The sequence below is a fragment of the Triturus cristatus genome, chromosome 9 (assembly GCF_964204655.1).
Source record: "Triturus cristatus chromosome 9, aTriCri1.1, whole genome shotgun sequence".
Classification (NCBI taxonomy): Eukaryota; Metazoa; Chordata; class Amphibia; order Caudata; family Salamandridae; genus Triturus; species Triturus cristatus.
In genome coordinates this window covers 177,503,596-177,529,470 of record NC_140592.1, presented here as the reverse complement: position 1 = coordinate 177,529,470, position 25,875 = coordinate 177,503,596, and positions in this window count along the sequence as shown.

The window sequence follows — 25,875 nt, the reverse complement described above, 5'->3', positions numbered from 1 at the left end:
TTAGCCACTCACAAACACGATTTTTCAAGTTGGTAATAGGTTACTGTGTATGCTACAACCCTTTTTAGTGGTTGCAAATGGTCAGATTTTCCATTTGCGATCACTAAAAATGGTTGTACATCTGGACCCATATGTTTTCCCCTGTTACATTTTCACAGGTTTGACCTGCCAAAATTTAACAAATTTTGAGTCATTGATGTATTAAATACCTCCAGACTTGTGAATCCAGACCCATGGGTATACAGCGGTAAACAGATGGGTCGGAATATTAGGAGCAACTTCTATGAGGCCCATGGTATGCTTTATTTACAGAAAGAACCTCTGAGAAACAGAGGGGGATATTATCAAGGAGTGGCGATAATTATCGCTAACCGCCGTTAGCAAGACTTTTTTTATCGCCGTCTGCCATGGGAAATTCTCGCTGTGTTAGCGGCGTATTAACAACATGCCGCTAACAGGCAATAGTTTCTCTTACCGGCTGAAATGTCCGGCGATAAAATTAGCGGGACGGCGATAAAAATCCTCGCGCTAGCATTCAAAAAGGGGTGATAAGCCCATTAGCGATAAAAAAAATGCTCGTTAGGCAGCTCAACATGAGTGATTTTTCCCTCTAACTTAAAAAATAGCCTAACAGTCCACCTCACATAGAAAAGCTGCCCCCCAAAAAAGTGATGCAGATTGGAGCAACCAGGGCCAACTGCAGCACACATAAACAAACACCTCAAGCCACCCAACATCCAGGATGACCAGGATGAGAGCCTGGATGCCCCGCTGAACCTGCGTCTTGAGCCTGGATGCCTCCCTGGACCTGCGTCTGGAGCCTGGATGCCTCCCTGAACCTGCGTCTGGAGCCTGGATGCCCCGCTGGACCTGTGTCTTGAGCTTCGATGCCTCCTTGGACCTGCGTCTGGAGCCTGGATGCCCCGCTGGACCTGCGTCTGGAGTCTGGAAGCCTCGCTGGTCCTGCTTCTGGAGCCTGGATGCCTCCCTGGACCAGCGTCTGGAGCCTGGATGCCCTGCTGGACCTGCGTCTGGAGCCGGGATTCCCCGCTGGACCTGCGTCTTGATCCTGGATGCCTCGCTGGACCTACTTGGAGTGGGATGTGGAGGAGCTATGGAGTCGATGAGCTGTGGCGGGAGACATTGATGCACGACGATCACCAGTACCTTGTGGTGAAGTCTGGCAGGTCGTATGGAGCCACGTAGCTGACCTGTGTGAGAAGACCGCCTTGCAACCGTTGGAGCAATTAATGGTAGAGGCGCTCCTGCGCACCAACGTAGTGAGGTCTGCATCGCATACTATAATCCACCACTACACCGGGGTGCACAGAGGGGATTACCAAACGGTGTGTGCGGTCTCGCTGCATCACAGGCCGGATGATGTTGGGCTGGCCGTACACTGTGGAGGCCGAGGCTCCTGTGCTACAGTGAACTTGTGTGGCATGAGTGGTGTGCCTTCATGGCTAAAGAGGACCCTGCTGCATCAACTGCTTCGGGAGGTCCACCAGCGTACTGGGCTGTGACTGCTGTACCCAGCCGAGGGAAATCACACCTGGCTGAGGCTCCTGCTGGCTGAGTCACAGAATTGGAGAGAGTGCAGTGGATTGCGCCACGGTGTCAATGTCCAGGTAAGGAGAAGGTGGGACGTGTAGCGCAAGAGGGCCGGGGGTGAGCCTAACACACGTAGATGACTCACACCCAGTGCATGCTCTTCGGCTATGGGGGAAGAGCGTTGCCCCACCCCCTCAAGCAGTACGGAAGAGGAACAATCGTCGAGTGTGTGCTATGTTTATGAAATCATACCCACACACGTGTATATTAAATACGTTGCCAAAGAGTCACGGTGGATATGCCACAGTGTCTTAGTTCAATGTAGGGTAAAAATTCCTTTTATTTTCCCAAATAGAATTGTAGAAAGACATTTCACTAGGCTGAGATCTCCGTGCAAAAAAAATAGGAGAGGTACAGGTGGAGATCTAAGGCTGTAGGTTTGTGAACTACATTTTGATGTACATGAAGAAGTGCTAATGGAGTACCACTTTACATACTCCAAAACGTTTTCTGTGAATCAGACCCTAAGTGAGGGGATCTAAAATTGCAAAGTTATCTTTGGGAACAGGCCCCTACATAAGCACACAGTTGCTAAGATGTTTGCTTGTTTCTCTGGCCAAGCTATTAAATATGACTTATGTTTACACATATTGCTTAAGTTGCCTGCTTCTGTGGACTGAACTATGATCCCTTATTCAGGAAGACTGTTTCTCACCTGTTCCTCCCACTTCTGTGACATGGCAAAATTATCCCCTTTACTACTCCTTACAGCATACAGCCTGCAGCTGTGCCCTTGGTAGATGGTGCTCAATAGGCCATCTATCAAATCTGACTATTTCCCAAGCTATATATATATATACAGTCTGTCAGTCAGCCCATGGGCATCATTTGGAGGTAGTCAGGGATCGTAGTTGTCACCTCTAGCTTGTCCCTGCTACTCCTGGCACTTGTTTTTCCCCCTCTGAGGCCAGGGGTCACAAAGATAGTGCCAGGAGTAGCATGGAGCAAGTTAGAGGTGACAGCTGTGACCCCTGACTACCTCCAATTGACATCTATGAATCAATCGTTTCTGTTTTTACCATCTTTTTACTGCTGCAAAGTTTGCAGAATGATATCAGCCACCATCAGTTTCAGTGCATGTTTGCAGTTTAGGAGAGAAGGAAGCAGGTAGTAGAAGGAAGAACATTAGAGGGTCTCCGATATGTCATCAGACTAGACATCAGTTGCTTTCCGAACATTACATAAAATAAAATGTCATGCTTTTACGTGCTGATGGAGTTATTCATCTCCATCCACTCTCACCACACCAAGTATCAAATGCTCCATATCCAGCAAATCAATCCTTACCACTACTTTCGTTCTATCACTACAAGATCAGTACACTGTCTATGAGCAAAACCAACTATTGGATCAGCCTGACACACATATAGAAGTCAAGTTATCTGCTTGATAAGTTTATATGCTTGGACCTGCAGAGCTCTTCAACCTCTACAGGTAAACACCCACCAGTTCTCGTCAACACAAGGTTGCATGCATGTGTGCCAACAACAGATCTCTCTTAACCCTGGATTTTAAGGTTATGCACTGTACCTTACCAACATGGAACTTCCAGATTATGTTTACCACACTATCTCACAATTCTTGTGCTTTAACCATTTAGAAAATGATCCATTCATACCACACTACCATACCTCAACACATTATATTGGTTAAGAGCTAGATATCTGACTTCATAACCTATCCTGGGCAGATTTTAGAGATGACCTGGACAGTACCAGCTGGTAGCTCCAGAACTGATGCACATTATTTCATATTTTCCTGCTTGCAATATTCAAGTCCAAAATTGGGAAATGATGAGTCTCTGTCGCTGAAGCTGCTCGTGTATGCCCAGCTTGTTGCAAGGGATAGAGGGCAAAGGCATGCCTCAATACCTCTCGATGAACTGCTCTGGAAGTTACAGTCTGGCCCTCATTATGCCATTAGATGGATCATGCTGTGTCCTTGTAGGACAGTTTGCTTGGTTCAGGAGGCAATTCACATCATTTATTTGCATGCAATATTTCAACAATAGCCGCTGATATGCCGACAAGGTGAGTTACTGCTACCACCAATTTGCCTATAGAAAGGTTTAAGCCAATGTTGCTGTGCACACATTTGGTGATAGTGACCCTCCACCAGCCCAGGTCATTGTCAACACTGAAGGCCAACTGCCCACAAATCTCTGGGAGACACATTTTCTGAAATGATTCTTTATTCTGCAGGATAGCAAAAGGCCTTTTGGCTCTGCAGAGTAGAGACTTCAATGGGCACTACTGTTTCAACAGTTCTGTTGGGTCTGAAGCCTGGTTGGTAGTAGTCAGTATTCGAGTCTAGGTTTTTCTTTGCATTCTGGTACATGGTGTTCTATATTTGGGTTAACTAGGATTGCTATTATCAAAATACAAAGTAAAAATCTGGCAGGATGGACTAATTCATAGTACTAGGAAACTGCAGAACTCTGACTATACATTGCAATAGGAGAACATCTTTGCTTAGCTGCTACTGCACCACTGAATTTTACTACCAGTGGCCTCTCTTCTCATTTTGCCCCATCCTTGTGCTGGTACTCCTTCAAGGGACATCCTAGTCAACTTTTTCAAAGGTTAAAAGGCTTCAGTCATAAAAAGGTGCACTCAGCAAGCAATGCTATGAACCTTCATGTGTGAAACCTTAGAAACAATATGTGGGTTCCCCAAGAAATAGTCTAATGCCCATAGTTTTTGGCCATAGTTATGACTCTCTGACCCACATCATTTTTAGGTCTGATGTTAACTGAAACATTTTGAGTTCACGTATACTATAATGATGCAATTTCATATTGGTGCTTGTAAACAGCCTTTTACAGTTTTTCCACCTGCTACACCATACAGTGTATAAAGAGTAAAGAGTAAAGTGTATGTAAAGAGTCAGCCCACTTCAGCCATTGCTTAACTTCAGGGTGAGTGATGGATTTCTGTCCTTTCACAATGAGCAAATCTACACACAGAGAAATTCCCTCAAGTCCCCTCGACAACAACGGCAATGTGTGCTCTTGAGACCCCAAAAATATTTTTGCTACTAGCATTGTGCTTTTTCCAAGGACGAGGCAGCCTTTCCAACAATAAGGTCTTGCAAAACAACCATGACAAAACAAAACAAGTATTGACACCGCCAAATGGCTGGTGGCCAACGCCACTCCTATTGACTTTGCCAATGCTTGCTAAGAATATTTGCAGGTGACTCATAGTTTATACTCCTCCAGGCAAATGTCTCGAACACCACCCAACCAACATATTTTTGCTTGCCTATGTTACATAATGGGCGAGGAAAAGCAGCTTGTGCCAGAATGTCTCGAAGGATAAACTTCATATCTGATTGTTTCAAGGCTGCCGCCTCTCCAATGGCCCACAACAATGTGCACTTCTCTTCCACCCAAGCAAACACAGCTATACTCCTCGGGTCACCCTCGACCTATCGCTGGCATTTCTTTCGCATGTGAACTTAGTACCAAAACATGCTCCTCCAGTTATACATTCTTAGCATGGTCATGGTTATGTTTAGACTAGATCATATGGTGGGCAGCATCCACACCTGGTTTATTTTGTGCCATATACATTGGCCTTCTAAAAAATACCTTGAAACAACTAAATCCAGTACATATTGGAACAGTAACACTATTACTGGGTCTGAAAATATCAAGGCACATTTCACAATCACTTAAAATTTGCTCTACCTCCCACTGTAGCACAATGTGACCTTTGACACACAGAAAGGCACTTCATTGCTGTGTGCATTTTACAAATAATGTCAATAAACCAAAACATGTTGCTCCAGCGGTAAAGGGTACTAATCCTAAAACACCAACCACACAAGCAATCAGTTTCACAAGGCACACCTAGGATCAGAGCCTATCATGCGGATCTCTATAGCCACATTAAAAAGAACATACGTATAAAGACACAAACCTGGCTGCATCAACCTGAGCACAGCACTGAGGCACTGAGATAACATCAGAACCAAAAAGGTTCAGGAAGGAATTCAAAACTATAGTGTTCTACAAAGGTCCACGTCTATTTATTTATTTATTTGTGCATTTTACTGGGTTCAGAACTCTTTACACTGAACCACTTTACACATATATACAGTTTCATTACACATCACTGTTGCAAAGATAGGTTTCAGAGAGCAAGATATAATTAAACAAAACCAACTATTATTTTGGAGGAAGTTTAAATATAAGTTCATAAGGAGGCCAAAGAGTGTAGGATGTATTCATCCAGAGCTAATGTACCCCTTCCTAGGAAGAAATGTCAGTGTTGTCAGAAATGAGGCGAGCTAGTCAGGGGCCAGTGGGATAACAACCCACATCCCTGCGCTTCCATATCTGACCCGAAAATTCAATTATTTAAACAGAATTTGAATTTATTGCCAATAATGATTTAGAGGGGCAGTAGTAACAGATGTACTTGGCGGCCATTTTGACATTCAGCATTGTGGAAACGTCAAACAAATGACCAGGAGGGCGATGTGCTTGAATTATTGGTAACACTGCAGCAACAGCACAGGTACAGCTCTTCACTGAGGGGAACATCTCCGCAGTTGGAATGCCATGATGGAACATTCTATTGTACCAAATAACAGAGGGGGTGAATAGGCAATGGGAGGATCCACTGTGGAGGATATCACAAACGTCCTTAGCCATCCAAACCAATAATAGAGGCTATGTGTTATGGTGTAGATGATGTTAAGGTAACTTGATCACCTAAGCAGACCGGCACTGAGAACTCATCTAACATTGAGGCAGCAGGACTGAAGAACATCTTTCTAGCTTTGCACAGGTACACCGGACTCAAATGTGATTCCTGTTCATGGGAAAGACTGTTATAGTCCCACCCATGCTCTTCCCTGTTGCTACCCTGGCTTTTCTATTCCTCCTCGTGCCTGTACTCTTAGTCCAGATTTATAATACTTTCAGGCAGCGCAACGCAGCACGCCACCTTGCTTCACTGCATGAAAAGGCAGGAATGCACCATATTTAATATGGTGCACTTTTGTCTGCCTAGCGCCAACACAAGCACCCTTGCATCATGGTGCGAGGGTGCCTGCATTGCCGGAAGGATTGCTTTATGTGCAGGAAGGAACACCTTCTTGCACAAAAACAATCCTCAGAGGCATTTTCCTTTCTATGTGTGCCGCAAGATGCAGCACACATAGAAAGAGAAAAAAACGTAGAGAAATAAAGATATCCTCCTTGTTACGCCTCACCTGGTGAGGCGAAGCATTTTGACACATTCACAGGGCTAATAATAATGATAAATCTGGGAATGTGCCATAATCCATGGATGGTTATGTGGGAATACCCACCCTCCACCAACGGAATGCTTCACTGCCAGAGAGTAACACAAGGCAGCGATTTGCGCGCCTTGCATTACTCTAGATTCATTAAGCCATGCAGGGCTATGCAAGGTGACCTTGCATGACTTGATAAATCTCAGTTAAACTTTGCTTCACCCTTCCACGCCCTTGTGTGGCAAAAGGGCGACACAAAAACCTTGATAATGTGCCCGTAGTTCTTTAAATCAGCTCGCAAAAGACAAACAGTGCTTACGAAATCACAAACAAATGAAATAAATAAATAAAGTTCAGGGCACCTGGGATGTTTGCTTTTTGGCTCCCAGGCACTAACTGGTAGTGTTGATGTGAAATATTATGTTATTTGTGATACTACTTATAATTTTATGTGTGATGTCATACATGCATTGTGACAGAGGTGGGAAACCCTTGTGTAGTTGCCTTGTAATGCTAAATGTTGTACACCTCTTAATTTATATTAAGCATGCAAAATAATTTATTTTAAATATCTGTACATATTGGTAGCATTCATATAGATGTGTTCTTTGTTTCTTCTGAAGTAGTTTATCTCCTGTTTCTTTTTTCCTTTCCATATTTTCCTTTCTTGTAAATGCCTTGCCTACCTTCTCTCTTCATGGGTTTTTCAACAAAATGATGTAGCCCGCATTCCTCTTCATACCCTGAGGTTCAAACTCATCGTTCTTACTCATTTCTCACCGCTCATTTATGTTTTGCTGACTTATTTGTATAAGGGAGGCGTCTCTTAAGTCTTCATTTATATAATAATTAGGACTCACGAGCTCTCATTTTCTCTCGACGGACCAACGGGCCTTTGGTTTTTAATGAGTTTGTGTTTTCCTCCTCCTGCGTCTGAGGAGCACAATCGGGCGTCTGGTTTAGTAAGTGAGTCATTACCGCAATGCTCTCGTGTGCAGGACAGACTTCATTTGTGAGAAGCAGAACCTTTTCCCCCTGACTTGGGCAAAACGGGGACACGAGCTCGCAAAAATTTGGAATGAAAAACACGCGATAACCATTAACAGTTAAAAAAGGACTAAAAGCATCAGTTCTATTTTTCGGAGAACGTATCCACTCTCTAATAAGGTCTCACATCTTTATATGGCAACATTGACAGCTGCAACATCTTCTTTAGTTCAGACCTGTGGATTGACTCATTTGTATGTCAGATTTATTTCTGGGAATTTCTTCTAAGCGAGCTATGAAGATATCCCTCCAGGATACCCATTGACAATAAACACTCTGTACCTCCTGCAAAAATGCAAAATTAGAAAAACATTTTCATTGTATAAATAGCGTACAATGAATATTAGTCATCAATATGTTGGCAGAAATTTATGGAAGATGGCCACTTTGCGTTTTGTTGGCAGCGGATCATTCTCGGAGCTCCGGTCTTGCAACTCCAGACCAGCACTCTTGTCTCTTGAAATGACATAGTAATACCACTTCCAAGAATGTGCCTCATTGCTAGATCATAAACAAGAGTACACATTGATCTGAATACATGTCCCCATCTGTGAAATCTTTTGATCTTGGAGAAACCCTCAATAGAGCCCTTGGAGGTGATAAAATGGTGCAGCTCAACCAATGGTAGGGGTGGGTGGAACTAAAAGTCAAAAAGGGTTGCCATGATCCTTCTAAGCTTCCGAGTGCCTCAATACCTGACTCATTCATTGTGATAAGGGCAAACCTTCCTGCCCAGAGGAGGTACCTGATGCATGTGAAGAAATTCTGGCTGAAAGAGCTTGAAGGTAGTGCTGGTGCGATATCTGCATGCACCACAGATAAGACACTGCTTTCTCCAGGCTCAGTCAGAGGTGAAATGGCACTCGAATAATTAGTATCCCATGGAACAAGAGATGGGTGGTCTCTGGCAGGGAAGATGTACAAGGCGCTCACAAGTGCAGACCATGCTGTGGCTGCCCTGGTAGCTGTCTGTGACCAAGAATCTAGTAAATTGAGTGGTGTTTGTACAGAGCTATCGGACAGCTCGAGCAAAGGACAGGCTTTGCGCCCAAATTTAAATGCTAAGCCACACCATTGGAGTAAAAATGATGATGAAAAAGGATTTGGTGGGAACAACAAAGGTAGCTGAACTTTTTCTACAATTGTACCTTTCACAAGAACATTACATAATTCTAGAGGGGCCTAGCTTGCACTGGACAGACAGGTAATAGGCACTAATTTACGTACAACTTATTCTCTGTATGTAAAAACAAGAAAAACAAAGAATATTAAACTATTTAACATTAAGGGTCCGATTACGATGTAGGACAGACCTGAGTCCGTCCAACATCGTTTTGGAACTGGGACCAAACACCCTCCTGTCGTCGGTCCCAACCCAGCAATTAGGATGCAACGGAACACTGTTCGGTAGCATTCCTATTCTTTACAAAAGTCTCAGAGGTTAGCTCTACCTTGAGAGGCACAGGATACATGAGGAATAAATTAACGCTAAACAGGTTTTGAGAAATATCCAGTGTAGATCCTGAACAGTTTAGCTCCACCAGTGGTATTGCAGACAAACAGGTTCTCGCTTTTGGAACTTAAGCAGAAGGTCCAAAAGCCTGAGAAGGCAATGGAGAATATGAAAGCCATTTTTGATTATGTGTCTTAGCTGTAACACCAAAAGGGCTGCAGATTCTCTCAAGAAAAAGGAACTTGAATCTGGAACTGAATTTGTTTACGCTACTAAAAGCTTTGACTTCTTACCATTATTGTCTAGAGCTCATCACCAAAAAATGGGCAGCACAGTCACCAGTAAGGAAGCAATAGGAAGGATATTTTTCTGCTGATGTGCAACAGTCTAACATCAAACAGGTGGCTACTGGAAAATAAGTTATTAGGATCACATGTAAAACCAGAAACTATTGATCAGATAATTGAGAGGGTTCTCCAAATAGATATCAGAAATGGAAGACAAAGCAGAATTTTGAAATTAAACTGTAGTACCATGAAGTCGAAAACTGAAAACATTTAAAGAAACTCCAGAGGAAGAGTGAGGATCTTAAAAAGCTCTAAAAAAGATTGAAATTGTGATTTATGAAGGCACCTGAGGATGTCATAGATGATTCATAAGTCAAGGATCTACTTAACCAGCTGATTAAGGGGAATATTGTTCTTGATTCTAAGGAGACTGATAGAGAACTAATGATAACCGGGGCTCATAGGGTCCTCTTCCAGAAGTCTAAGCCTGCTGGACCTTCATGTGCGATAATCGACTATTTTATCATATTCAGAAAGGTACACCCATTAGTTTTTTTCAATATACAAAGGGCTTTCCAAACCAATCTAAACTTAGAGTTAAATGGAAAGGAGATTTAACTATAATTGAGAATGTCAAATAGCCACATATTTATTTGTAAAACTTTATATTACAAGAGCAAGAACGTCTCTTAACCTCAACAATACAATTCTCTGAAAAAAAGTCATCAGTCATCCCCTTTTTTATATATTTTTGAAAATCTTGTTCAAATAGCTTGGATGGGTAGTTTAAATCTATCCAGATATAGTCTATATTTTAGCCCACTGTGTGATGTAAATTACATTTATGCTTTGTTCATCAATTGTATATATTTTGTTTTCAGGACAGAAACATTGTAAACTTGTCGGTGGTCTGTCAAACCATCTCCAGAGCAGGCGAAACCTGGTCTCGCCTTCTTCTGTTATGTAGTGGGGAAATGAAGTCTGGCAGGTATTTAGGATGAAAAATCATAGTGTAAATAAAGGAAAATTCGAGGATGAGAATTATAAAGAGAAAGCATTTTATTGTGAATAGACTTCAAAAGAAATGAAAGTGCTATAGTTTTTAGCAGTGTTCGAGGAAAACCACGTTTCTGTCATTCTGCTCCAGGAATCCATTTAATGGAGGGGAGAGGAGTGCGGGTTAATTACAAGATGCTGATAAGTTCAGGCCTCCCACTTTTCTAACTGTTCTTCTCCAGTGTGGGAAGTGTGTTTGTTATTATTTAAGAAACAGTTATTAACTACCTTGGACTGGGTATTTAAAACAATGAGGTCTGAAAATACAGCACAATCCAATAAATCAGAAAGTTACCTGGTGAGTCACAAAGCCAAATAGTTGGCTCAGGTCCAATACTTTCTATCACCTTTGTGCATCCTAGACATTTTAGAAGTCTAAAGCTTTATGTTACAGGACAGATCAGTATTCATAGTGAATTGTGGGCCGGTGGTCCAAGGTCATGGCCTTGGAGGTTATCAGTACTTGCATGGCACCACTTCCTTCTGATCTCATGACTTTTGATCCACCTGAAAAATTGTTTCAGACAACTGGAGATTGAACATCTGCATGAAAAATAGTTTTTTATAAAATCTATGCAATGAATTAAGAAGTCTAACTCGTGGCTTTCTATTTATCATTCTGAGAATATTGCACTTTGCCTATGCATTGATGTTTGCTTTCACACATTTGGTCCTACAACGCCTGCCAAACTGTCTGATTAAGATTTCTTATTTAGGAAATTAGGAAATTATACGCAATTAGGAACATGACATATGGAAGGGTTATATAGATTTGTAGCAGTCCATAAATATGCACATGAACATCTTTGCTTTGTTTGAAATGAACCAGAAATTGTTCCAGAGGTCTAGCAATTGATGCTTGCGCAACTAATGCACAGTGAATCTCCTCATTTGGAGGCTTAGATTAATGCTAGACCGTTTTTATGAGTTAACTGGTGTGATGTGGGATTCATAACTAATTACCAACCTGACAATGCCCGAATGTTTAGCTGAAAATGTGTTATATTCCCTGATACTGCTGCGCATTGCTATAAATTGTCATATTCACTGTGTTATTTGCTCTGTGTCATATATAATTGATAAGTGACTGTCACATAATTGGATATGAATTTTACCCCTGCACTGAGGCGATTTACTGAAAAATAGGTTAAGTTGCTACGTATTGTTATATGCACCACACTAATTGAACACATATATGTTACTGAGATAATGCTGTCTCCATGTTGGGTTCCCCTTGTTTGACATGTTCTAACCAGACCTGCCATTACCTACTCTATCTTTTAAATATGGTTAAAATGCTCCCAAGAATCATAAATATTCAACTTTTTCTCCAACACTGAACTCCTGATCGCAGATCACTCCTTAGATAGGTCTAAAGGTGCTTTTATTAAAATAAATACCATAACCTTCACCAGCACTCCCAATTCCTTGTATAATTTTCTCCTCTCATATTATCTCTCTCTCCCTCACATCCAACAGATCACCACTAGAGCCTCCAAACTACTATCAGCAGTCTCAAAAATTACAAAAATGTTACCCAGTCAGAGAATAATTGTGTATTCCTCACTGCCTCACAATTCTCCAGCCTTCAATCTAATAATAAGAAAAATCTGAAAAAATTCATCTGTTCCAATCAAAAAAGTGCTCCTCACATTTGAAAGATAAACAGCACCTCATCACACACCCATCCCCGTCCTATAACTATCTCTCCCCTAATGAACATTAATGAAACTTAGCTCTGGTCAGACACTAATGATAAAAGCATTCCCTTTACAGACCCTCACCCAATGATGCTAGGTGAAATACATTAGAACGAGAAAAGTAAATAACTCCACCTTTTCCAACTGCCTCATCCCACCTTTGGTCCAGGAGAACACACACCAGCCTGTCAATCTCCTTCTCACACACCCTTCTCCTACAATGTTTTCTCAAATGTTTATAAATCGATACACATGTCTTTACTGAGCACTCTATTGAATGAGATACATTATTTTCTAGATTACCACACAACCTCTTCATAAGCTCTACAAATTAGAACTGAAAAGACACCTATGTCTTCGACATCTTGAAAATAAGACAACACCAGATGACCCTTCACACATGTCCTTAACCAATATCAACCCCAAATAAAAACAATTATTCAATAACAATCAATCTCCTTTTAATCTACAATGCTGATTAAGACACAATTCTGAATGAAACACAACAAGCAATGTAACATGTGCACTCATCTTATTCAAATGAACCAAAGACCCAGAGTAACTACTACAAATGTATGCCCATCAAACAACTCCCAACCAGCCTCATAGCCTGAAAGAACCAGGAGGATACATCATGTTGACTTTCAGCACTGTCATTCATCTAATAAACACCACCATACTTTATTAAATCATAAGGTATAACAAACTGGACTTGGGAACCCTGACATAGACCTGGTGAACCCTTGCCTCTCAATCTAATTTGTATCTTCTATACTAGAAAGATAATCAATGTTTTGCCTTGACATTCAGGACAGAACTGAGACTAAAGTGGTTGCCATTCACACAGATACTTTGATTTCATCGATGCCTTTGCAAATACTCCTTATCCATTTCCAGTTTACATTGTCAGTAGCTATTTATCAATTTTAGTTCATTAGAAATGAGCTAAAAATAAGTATACACAAATATCATCTATCATGACGTGGATCCAAAGACTCATTTGGAAAGGAATGTGTTGCACACGTTACTGCAGAACTACTGCCCCACCCAAAACATGTTACCTGGAGACTATAAACTTCACTGGCATAATTTATTTGATTTATATACATCACCTCCTACCTCCTTCATATCAAATAATGATTTTGAGCAACACTGCTTTAAGCCAACGTATAAAAGGAGTGGACTTAGTTATCTATGGGGCATATTCACAAAGATAAATCCACTTGTGTATATTTAATAGTAGTAGATTTACCTTTACACTTTTGAGTAATTTGACTACATTGGCCTATTGAAGAAAACTGAGTATAAAGTTACTTAAAAGTGTAGACTTACATGCCACAACCCCCTGAAACAGAGGATAGAGTCACCAAAAATATCAAACATGGCTTTTTTATTTATCACTTGTAGTGGTTTTACGACTGTATTTAAAATTCCACACTTTTCGGGAACTCCGCAATCCGGAGCATATATCTCCTTTGAGAAGAGTATAGGAAAACATTTAAAAGTGTAATAGCATTTATAACAAAATAATACAAAAATGTTAAATATTGATGGTAATTAATTTTATATATTTAAATAACAAACAGAACAAACTAGTAAAGCTACTGCACTTTAAAGTTCAATTATAATTAATTATTTTAGAGTATTTATAAGTGGCTAATAAATTTTCATTAAATATATTGGGGTTAACCCTGTGTCCCTCAGAACCTGTATGTAAGCAACATAATTTACAATGAGTTCTATTGGCAATTTATTATTTTGTATTAATTTTTGTTTACTAAGCAATTGTTTCACCCAACAGAACTCATTGTAGATTATAATACATTTTCATGGCACAATCAGAGATCACTCAATCACTATTCCTCTCCTTCACCATGTTCTCAAGGACATAGCAGACCCAATACGCATTAGGCCTGTTTGGTTTCCCACCACTGTAAGTGCTACCTTTGAATACAAACGTGAAATGCCAAAAAAGTGACAAAGATTCAATGAGGGGGCAAGTTAGGAACCACAATATATACTTAACATAATTAGGTGCCTGACACAAAAGGTGTACAAAGCCTACAAGACACCCTTGAGAAGGAGAACACAATGGTTATATAATCGATAATCAGATCATGCTGCCTAAAAACATAACCACAAATAGTGTCTCAAAAGATTGTTATGAACTATATTTAATGAGTTTTGTGAAACATTTGCTACACCTTTATGATTTCTCAAAGCACAGCTAATATTAGAGAGCAAATGAGGGACAACATGTTCAATCAACATTTATAAATGCAAGCATAGCTCACATCCACATCTACTTAGTCAATAACGGTGTTTCATAAATGTCAGGAATTAATGTTGTTCATTGATCCGAATAGTGATGTATATTAGCATTACTCACCAGGGAAAACCTCTTTCTTACCTGCTAAGTATTGAGAACAGCACTCTTTTCATTGTGTTATTGATGTTATTTTGCCTGGCTGCTTCTTTGTCTCTATTGCAATTGGCTATTTCTTCCTGCCAAATACTTCAGTGAGGCCTGAAGCACGAAATGGGGGAGTTCAAAGCTACACTATGTTGCTCACCAGAGACCAAGGGCCTAAAGCCCAAAGCACAGAGCTGAGTGAAAGTCTGCTGTGCAAATAGAAAAACCGAAGCTGTTCTATATTTATGAAGTCCTTATGATGCCATTGACCATGCTGATGCTGAAACATTTGCTTTAGCACAACACTATGGGCCCGATTCCGATCCTGTAAAAAGGCAGTACGTATCGTTGTATGGAGCGTTTTCTCCGTACAACTCGTACCCGGTAAACTGTCCCTACAACCTAGGAAGTCCGATTCGTACAGAAAGCCTATTTCCGTACGAATCTTACAAAAGACCGTACGTGGAAAAAATACCTACGATTCTGATCCGGAACAGCTTGTACGCGACGTCCGGACGTATTCAGGCAGCGGTTTCCGGCCCAGCAAGTACGATTCGTCCCTACGTCACTCCGTACGGCTCTTTTTTTACGGGAGTCAAACACAGCCGGAAAAGCAGAGTTCGACGCGAACCGGCACGCAATGGAGCCCAGGTACGCGACGTACACGCCATGAACCCCATCGTACGTGTCATCCCGGTCCTCCTAGCCTACGGCATGGTGCACCGGACCCGACGCACACGCCGCAGAAGGTGAGAACAACACCCAGGGGCCAGGGTGGGGGTTAGGGGCAGGAAACATACCCCATACCCAAATCCAAACCTATAATATGGAGCCCATGCATTACCACCAGGATCTGGTCACTTGGGGGGGCGTGTCCAGCAACCCCTGCATACCGCAACAACGGAAGTGGACATGTACGGTGCGTACCACACGTACCCCTATGGCACAGTAGAACAGAGATACGGACCGTACACACGCAATGAATGCGTGGGTACGGTGCATACCACACGTACCCCTACGGCACCATTAGAGCAGAGATACGGACCATACACACGCAATGAATGCGTGGGTACGGTGCGTACCACACGAACCCCTACGGCACCATTAGAACAGAGATACGGACCATACACACGCAATAAATCGGTGGGTACGGTGCATGGCACACGTACCCCTACGACACAGTAGAACAGAGATACGGACCGTACACACGCAATGAATGCGTGGGTACGGTGCGTACCACACGTACCCCTACGGCACCATTAGAACAGTGATACGGACCGTACACATGCAATAAATGCGTGGGTACGGTGCGTGTCACACATACCCCTACGACACAGTAGAACAGTGATACGGACCGTACACACGCAATGAATGCGTGGGTACGTTGCGTGTCACACGTACCCCGTTAATACGAGGCGTACACACGCCAGGAATGTGGGCGTAGAGGACTGGCCCAGCATGTTACCTTCATATTGGTGTGTGTGGGTCCAGGCCAGCAGTGTACTCCTCCAATGGGGTGCATGGGTGGGTGCAGAGGACTCTCAGCAGTGTCCACATATATGAGGGGTGGGTGCATATGACTCCTAGCAGTGTCCACACATATGAGGGGTGGGTGCATATGCCTCCTAGCAGTGGACAGAGATATGAGGGGTGGGTGCATATGACTCCTAGCAGTGGACAGAGATATGAGCGGTGGGTGCATATGACTACCAGCAGTGGACAGAGATATGAGGGGTGGGTGCATATCACTCCTAGCAGTGTCCAGACATATGATGGGTGGGTGCATATGACTATCAGCAGTGGAGAGAGATATGAGGGGTGCGTGCATATGACTCCTAGCAGTGTCCAGACATATGAGGGGTGGGTGCATATGACTCCCAGCAGTGGCCTGCAATATGAGGGGTGGGTGCATATGACTCCTAGCAGTGGACAGAGATATCAGGGGTGTCTGCATATGACTCCTAGCAGTGGACAGAGATATGAGGGGTGGGTGCATATGACTCCTAGCAGTGGACAGAGATATGAGGGGTGGCTGCATATGACTCCTAGCAGTGGACAGAGATATGAGGGGTGGGTGCATATGACTCCTAGCAGTGGACAGAGATATGAGGGATGGCTGCATATGACTCCTAGCAGTGGACGGAGATATGAGGTGTGGGTGCATATGACTCCTAGCAGTGGACAGAGATATGAGGGGTGGGTGCATATGACTACCAGCAGTGGACAGAAATATGAGGGTTGGGTGCATATGACTCCTAGCAGTGGACAGAGATATGAGGGGTGGGTGCATATGACTCCTAGCAGTGTCCATACATATGAGGGGTGGGTGTATATGACTCCCAGCAGTGGCCTGCAATATGAGGGGTGGGTGCATATGACTCCTAGCAGTGGACAGAGATATGAGGCGTGGCTGCATATGACTCCCAGCAGTGGCCTGTAATATGAGGGGTGGGTGCATATGACTCCTAGCAGTGGACAGAGATATGAGGGGTGGGTGCATATGACTCCTAGCAGTGGACAGAGATATGAGGGGTGGCTGCATATGACTCCCAGCAGTGGCCTGCAATATGAGGGGTGGGTGCATATGACTCCTAGCAGTGTCCAGACATATGAGGGGTGGGTGCATATAACTCCCAGCAGTGGGAGCTACTGCACTTTAAAGTTCAATTATAATTAATTATTTTACAGTATTTATAAGTGGCTAATACATTTTCATTAAATATATTGGGGTTAACCCTGTGTCCCTCAGAACCTGTATGTAAGCAACATAATTTACAATGAGTTCTATTGGCAATTTATTATTTTGTATTAATTTTTGTTTACTAAGCAATTGTTTCACCCAACAGAACTCATTGTAGATTATAATACATTTTCATGGCACAATCAGAGATCACTCAATCACTATTCCTCTCCTTCACCATGTTCTCAAGGACATAGCAGACCCAATACGCATTAGGCCTGTTTGGTTTCCCACCACTGTAAGTGCTACCTTTGAATACAAACGTGAAATGCCAAAAAAGTGACAAAGATTCAATGAGGGGGCAAGTTAGGAACCACAATATATACTTAACATAATTAGGTGCCTGACACAAAAGGTGTACAAAGCCTACAAGACACCCTTGAGAAGGAGAACACAATGGTTATATAATCGATAATCAGATCATGCTGCCTAAAAACATAACCACAAATAGTGTCTCAAAAGATTGTTATGAACTATATTTAATGAGTTTTGTGAAACATTTGCTACACCTTTATGATTTCTCAAAGCACAGCTAATATTAGAGAGCAAATGAGGGACAACATGTTCAATCAACATTTATAAATGCAAGCATAGCTCACATCCACATCTACTTAGTCAATAACGGTGTTTCATAAATGTCAGGAATTAATGTTGTTCATTGATCCGAATAGTGATGTATATTAGCATTACTCACCAGGGAAAACCTCTTTCTTACCTGCTAAGTATTGAGAACAGCACTCTTTTCATTGTGTTATTGATGTTATTTTGCCTGGCTGCTTCTTTGTCTCTATTGCAATTGGCTATTTCTTCCTGCCAAATACTTCAGTGAGGCCTGAAGCACGAAATGGGGGAGTTCAAAGCTACACTATGTTGCTCACCAGAGACCAAGGGCCTAAAGCCCAAAGCACAGAGCTGAGTGAAAGTCTGCTGTGCAAATAGAAAAACCGAAGCTGTTCTATATTTATGAAGTCCTTATGATGCCATTGACCATGCTGATGCTGAAACATTTGCTTTAGCACAACACTATGGGCCCGATTCCGATCCTGTAAAAAGGCAGTACGTATCGTTGTATGGAGCGTTTTCTCCGTACAACTCGTACCCGGTAAACTGTCCCTACAACCTAGGAAGTCCGATTCGTACAGAAAGCCTATTTCCGTACGAATCTTACAAAAGACCGTACGTGGAAAAAATACCTACGATTCTGATCCGGAACAGCTTGTACGCGACGTCCGGACGTATTCAGGCAGCGGTTTCCGGCCCAGCAAGTACGATTCGTCCCTACGTCACTCCGTACGGCTCTTTTTTTACGGGAGTCAAACACAGCCGGAAAAGCAGAGTTCGACGCGAACCGCCACACAATGGAGCCCAGGTACGCGACGTACACGCCATGAACCCCATCGTACGTGTCATCCCGGTCCTCCTAGCCTACGGCATGGTGCACCGGACCCGACGCACACGCCGCAGAAGGTGAGAACAACACCCAGGGGTCAGGGTGGGGGTTAGGGGCAGGAAACATACCCCATACCCAAATCCAAACCTATAATATGGAGCCCATGCATTACCACCAGGATCTGGTCACTTGGGGGGGCGTGTCCAGAAACCCCTGCATACCGCAACAACGGAAGTGGACATGTACGGGACATCTATGGCACAGTAGAACAGAGATACGGACCGTACACACGCAATGAATGCGTGGGTATGGTGCATACCACACGTACCCCTACGGCACCATTAGAGCAGAGATACGGACCATACACACGCAATGAATGCGTGGGTACGGTGCGTACCACACGAACCCCTACGGCACCATTAGAACAGAGATACGGACCATACACACGCAATAAATCGGTGGGTACGGTGCATGGCACACGTACCCCTACGACACAGTAGAACAGAGATACGGACCGTACACACGCAATGAATGCGTGGGTACGGTGCGTACCACACGTACCCCTACGGCACCATTAGAACAGTGATACGGACCGTACACATGCAATAAATGCGTGGGTACGGTGCGTGTCACACATACCCCTACGACACAGTAGAACAGTGATACGGACCGTACACACGCAATGAATGCGTGGGTACGGTGCGTGTCACACGTACCCCGTTAATACGAGGCGTACACACGCCAGGAATGTGGGCGTAGAGGACTGGCCCAGCATGTTACCTTCATATTGGTGTGTGTGGGTCCAGGCCAGCAGTGTACTCCTCCAATGGGGTGCATGGGTGGGTGCAGAGGACTCTCAGCAGTGTCCACATATATGAGGGGTGGGTGCATATGACTCCTAGCAGTGTCCACACATATGAGGGGTGGGTGCATATGCCTCCTAGCAGTGGACAGAGATATGAGGGGTGGGTGCATATGACTCCTAGCAGTGGACAGAGATATGAGCGGTGGGTGCATATGACTACCAGCAGTGGACAGAGATATGAGGGGTGGGTGCATATCACTCCTAGGGGGAACAACCTTTACAACGCAACTTTTACAACGCACTACACTTACAACGCATTTTTTACAACGCACAATCCATTACAACGCATGACATTACAACGCATGACACTACAACGCATTTTTAAAAACTACCTTTACAACGCATTACATTACAACGCATACTACCATTACAACGCATACCATTACAACGCATAATATAGTAATTTCTACCCCTATACTATCCAACACTTACCCTACTGTTGCACCCCCTGGAGTTAGAATAGTAATTTTTACCCCTATACTATCCAACACTTACCCTACTGTTGCACCCCCTGGAGTTAGAATAGTAATTTTTACCCCTATACTATCCAACACTTACCCTACTGTTGCACCCCCTGGAGTTAGAATAGTAATTTTTACCCCTATACTATCCAACACTTACCCTACTGTTGCACCCCCTGGAGTTAGAATAGTAATTTTTACCCCTATACTATCCAACACTTTCCCTACTGTTGCACCCCCTGGAGTTAGAATAGTAATTTTTACCCCTATACTATCCAACACTTACCCTACTGTTGCACCCCCTGGAGTTAGAATAGTAATTTTTACCCCTATACTATCCAACATTTACCCTACTGTTGCACCCCCTGGAGTTAGAATAGTAATTTTTACCCCTATACTATCCAACACTTACCCTACTGTTGCACCCCCTGGAGTTAGAATAGTAATTTTACCCCTATACTATCCAACACTTACCCTACTGTTGCACCCCCTGGAGTTAGAATAGTAATTTTTACCCCTATACTATCCAACATTTACCCTACTGTTGCACCCCCTGGAGTTAGAATAGTAATTTTTACCCCTATACTATCCAACACTTACCCTACTGTTGCACCCCCTGGAGTTAGAATAGTAATTTTTCCCCCTATACTATCTAATACTTACCTTAAATGCAATTTAATATTATGCGTTGTAATGTTATGCGTTGTAAAGGTAGTATGCGTTGTAATGGAAATGCGTTGTAAAGGTAGTTTTTAAAAATGCGTTGTAGTGTCCTGCGTTGTAATGTCATGCGTTGTAATGGATTGTGCGTTGTAAAAAATGCGTTATAAGTGCATGCGTTGTAAAAGTGTGCGTTGTAACGTCATACATCCCACTCCTAGCAGTGTCCAGACATATGAGGGGTGGGTGCATATGACTATCAGCAGTGGAGAGAAATATGAGGGGTGCGTGCATATGACTCCTAGCAGTGTCCAGACATATGAGGGGTGGGTGCATATGACTCCCAGCAGTGGCCTGCAATATGAGGGGTGGGTGCATATGACTCCTAGCAGAGGACAGAGATATCAGGGGTGTCTGCATATGACTCCTAGCAGTGGACAGAGATATGAGGGGTGGGTGCATATGACTCCTAGCAGTGGACAGAGATATGAGGGGTGGCTGCATATGACTCCTAGCAGTGGATAGAGATATGAGGGGTGGGTGCATATGACTCCTAGCAGTGGACAGAGATATGAGGGATGGCTGCATATGACTCCTAGCAGTGGACGGAGATATGAGGTGTGGGTGCATATGACTCCTAGCAGTGGACAGAGATATGAGGGGTGGGTGCATATGACTACCAGCAGTGGACAGAGATATGAGGGTTGGGTGCATATGACTCCTAGCAGTGGACAGAGATATGAGAGGTGGGTGCATATGACTCCTAGCAGTGTCCAGACATATGAGGGGTGGGTGCATATAACTCCCAGCAGTGGCCTGCAATATGAGGGGTGGGTGCATATGACTCCTAGCAGTGGACAGAGATATGAGGCGTGGCTGCATTTGACTCCCAGCAGTGGCCTGTAATATGAGGGGTGGGTGCATATGACTCCTAGCAGTGGACAGAGATATGAGGGGTGGGTGCATATGACTCCTAGCAGTGGACAGAGATATGAGGGGTGGCTGCATATGACTCCCAGCAGTGGCCTGCAATATGAGGGGTGGGTGCATATGACTCCTAGCAGTGTCCAGACATATGAGGGGTGGGTGCATATAACTCCCAGCAGTGGCCTGCAATATGAGGGGTGGGTGCATATAACTCCTAGCAGTGGCCTGCAACATGAGGGGTGGGTGCATATGACTCCTAGCAGTGGCCTGCAATATGAGGGGTGGGTGCATATGACTCCTAGCAGTGGACAGAGATATGAGGGGTGGGTGCATATGACTACCAGCAGTGGACAGAGATATGAGGGGTGGGTGCATATGACTCCTAGCAGTGGACAGAGATATGAGGGGTGGGTGCATATGACTCCTAGCAGTGGACAGAGATATGAGGGGTGGCTGCATATGACTCCCAGCAGTGGCCTGCAATATGAGGGGTGGGTGCATATGACTCCTAGCAGTGTCCAGACATATGAGGGGTGGGTGCATATGACTCCCAGCAGTGGCCTGCAATATGAGGGGTGGGTGCATATGACTCCTAGCAGTGGGCAGACATATGAGGGGTGGGTGCATATGACTCCCAGCAGTGGCCTGCAATCTGAGGGGTGGGTGCATAGGACTCCTAGCAGTGGACAGAGATATCAGGGGTGTCTGCATATGACTCCTAGCAGTGGACAGAGATATGAGGGGTGGGTGCATATGACTCCTAGCAGTGGACAGAGATATGAGGGGTGGCTGCATATGACTCCTAGCAGTGGACAGAGATATGAGGGGTGGGTGCATATGACTCCTAGCAGTGGACAGAGATATGAGGGATGGCTGCATATGACTCCTAGCAGTGGACGGAGATATGAGGTGTGGGTGCATATGACTCCTAGCAGTGGACAGAGATATGAGGGGTGGGTGCATATGACTACCAGCAGTGAACAGAGATATGAGGGTTGGGTGCATATGACTCCTAGCAGTGGACAGAGATATGAGGGGTGGGTGCATATGACTCCTAGCAGTGTCCATACATATGAGGGGTGGGTGCATATGACTCCCAGCAGTGGCCTGCAATATGAGGGGTGGGTGCATATGACTCCTAGCAGTGGACAGAGATATGAGGCGTGGCTGCATATGACTCCCAGCAGTGGCCTGTAATATGAGGGGTGGGTGCATATGACTCCTAGCAGTGGACAGAGATATGAGGGGTGGGTGCATATGACTCCTAGCAGTGGACAGAGATATGAGGGGTGGCTGCATATGACTCCCAGCAGTGGCCTGCAATATGAGGGGTGGGTGCATATGACTCCTAGCAGTGTCCAGACATATGAGGGGTGGGTGCATATAACTCCCAGCAGTGGCCTGCAATATGAGGGGTGGGTGCATTTGACTCCTAGCAGTGGCCTGCAACATGAGGGGTGGGTGCATATGACTCCTAGCAGTGGCCTGCAATATGAGGGGTGGGTGCATATGACTCCTAGCAGTGGACAGAGATATGAGGGGTGGGTGCATATGACTACCAGCAGTGGACAGAGATATGAGGGGTGGGTGCATATGACTCCTAGCAGTGGACAGAGATATGAGGGGTGGGTGCATATGACTCCTAGCAGTGGACAGAGATATGAGGGGTGGCTGCATATGACTCCCAGCAGTGGCCTGCAATATGAGGGGTGGGTGCATATGACTCCTAGCAGTGTCCAGACATATGAGGGGTGGATGCATATGACTCCCAGCAGTGGCCTGCAATATGAGGGGTGGGTGCATATGACTCCTAGCAGTGGGCAGACATATGAGGGGTGGGTGCATATGACTCCCAGCAGTGGCCTGCAATCTGAGGGGTGGGTGCATAGGACTCCTAGCAGTGTCCAGACATATGAGGGGAGGGTGCATATGACTCCCAGCAGTGGCCTGCAATATGAGGGGTGGTGCATATGACTCCTAGCAGTGGACAGAGATATGAGGGGTGGGTGCATATGACTCCTAGCAGTGTCCAGACATATGAGGGGTGGGTGCATATGACTCCCAGCAGTGGCCTGCAATATGAGGGGTGGGTGCATATGACTCCTAGCAGTGGACAGAGATATGAGGGCGGGTGCATATGACTACCAGCAGTGGACAGAGATATGAGGGGTGGGTGCATATGACTCCTAGCAGTGGACAGAGATAGGAGGGGTGGGTGCATATGACTACCAGCAGTGGACAGAGATATGATGACTCCTAGCAGTGTCCAGACATATGAGGGGTGGGTGCATATGACTCCCAGCAGTGGCCTGCAATATGAGGGGTGGGTGCATATGACTCCTAGCAGTGTCCAGACATATGAGGGGTGGGTGCATATGACTCCCAGCAGTGGCCTGCAATATGAGGGGTGGGTGCATATGACTCCTAGCAGTGGACAGAGATATGAGGGGTGGGTGCATATGACTCCTAGAAGTGGACAGAGATATGAGGGGTGGCTGCATATGACTCCCAGCAGTGGCCTGCAATATGAGGGGTGGGTGCATATGACTCCTAGCAGTGTCCAGACATATGAGGGGTGGGTGCATATGACTCCTAGCAGTGGCCTGCAATATGAGGGGTGGGTGCATATGACTCCTAGCAGTGGCCTGCAATATGAGGGGTGGGTGCATATGACTCCTAGCAGTGGACAGAGATATCAGGGGTGGCTGCATATGACTCCTAGCAGTGGACAGAGATATGAGGGGTGGGTGCATATGACTCCTAGCAGTGGACAGAGACATGAGGGGTGGCTGCATACGACTCCTAGCAATGGACAGAGATATGAGGGGTGGGTGCATATGACTCCTAGCAGTGGACAGAGATATGAGGGATGGCTGCATATGACTCCTAGCAGTGGACGGAAATATGAGGTGTGGGTGCATATGACTCCTAGCAGTGGACAGAGATATGAGGGGTGGGTGCATATGACTACCAGCAGTGGACAGAGATATGAGGGGTGGGTGCATATGACTCCTAGCAGTGGACAGAGATATGAGGGGTGGGTGCATATGACTCCTAGCAGTGTCCATACATATGAGGTGTGGGTGCATATGACTCCCAGCAGTGGCCTGCAATATGAGGGGTGGGTGCATATGACTCCTAGCAGTGGACAGAGATATGAGGCGTGGCTGCATATGACTCTCAGCAGTGGCCTGCAATATGAGGGATGGGTGCATATGACTCCTAGCAGTGTCCAGACATATGAGGGGTGGGTGTATATGACTCCCAGCAGTGGCCTGTAATATGAGGGGTGGGTGCATATGACTCCTAGCAGTGGACAGAGATATGAGGGGTGGGTGCATATGACTCCTAGCAGTGGACAGAGATATGAGGGGTGGCTGCATATGACTCCCAGCAGTGTCCAGACATATGAGGGGTGGGTGCATATAACTCCCAGCAGTGGCCTGCAATATGAGGGGTGGGTGCATATGACTCCTAGCAGTGGCCTGCAATATGAGGGGTGGGTGCATATGACTCCTAGCAGTGGCCTGCAATATGAGGGGTGGGTGCATATGACTACCAGCAGTGGACAGAGATATAAGGTGTGGGTGCATATGACTCCTAGCAGTGGACAGAGATATGAGGGGTGGGTGCATATGACTCCTAGCAGTGGACAGAGATATGAGGGGTGGCTGCATATGACTCCCAGCAGTGGTCTGCAATATGAGGGGTGGGTGCATATGACTCCTAGCAGTGTCCAGACATATGAGGGGTGGGTGCATATGACTCCCAGCAGTGGCCTGCAATATGAGGGGTGGGTGCATATGACTCCTAGCAGTGGGCAGACATATGAGGGGTGGGTGTATATGACTCCCAGCAGTGGCCTGTAATATGAGGGGTGGGTGCATATGACTCCTAGCAGTGGACAGAGATATGAGGGGTGGGTGCATATGACTCCAGCAGTGGACAGAGATATGAGGGGTGGCTGCATATGACTCCCAGCAGTGGCCTGCAATATGAGGGGTGGGTGCATATGACT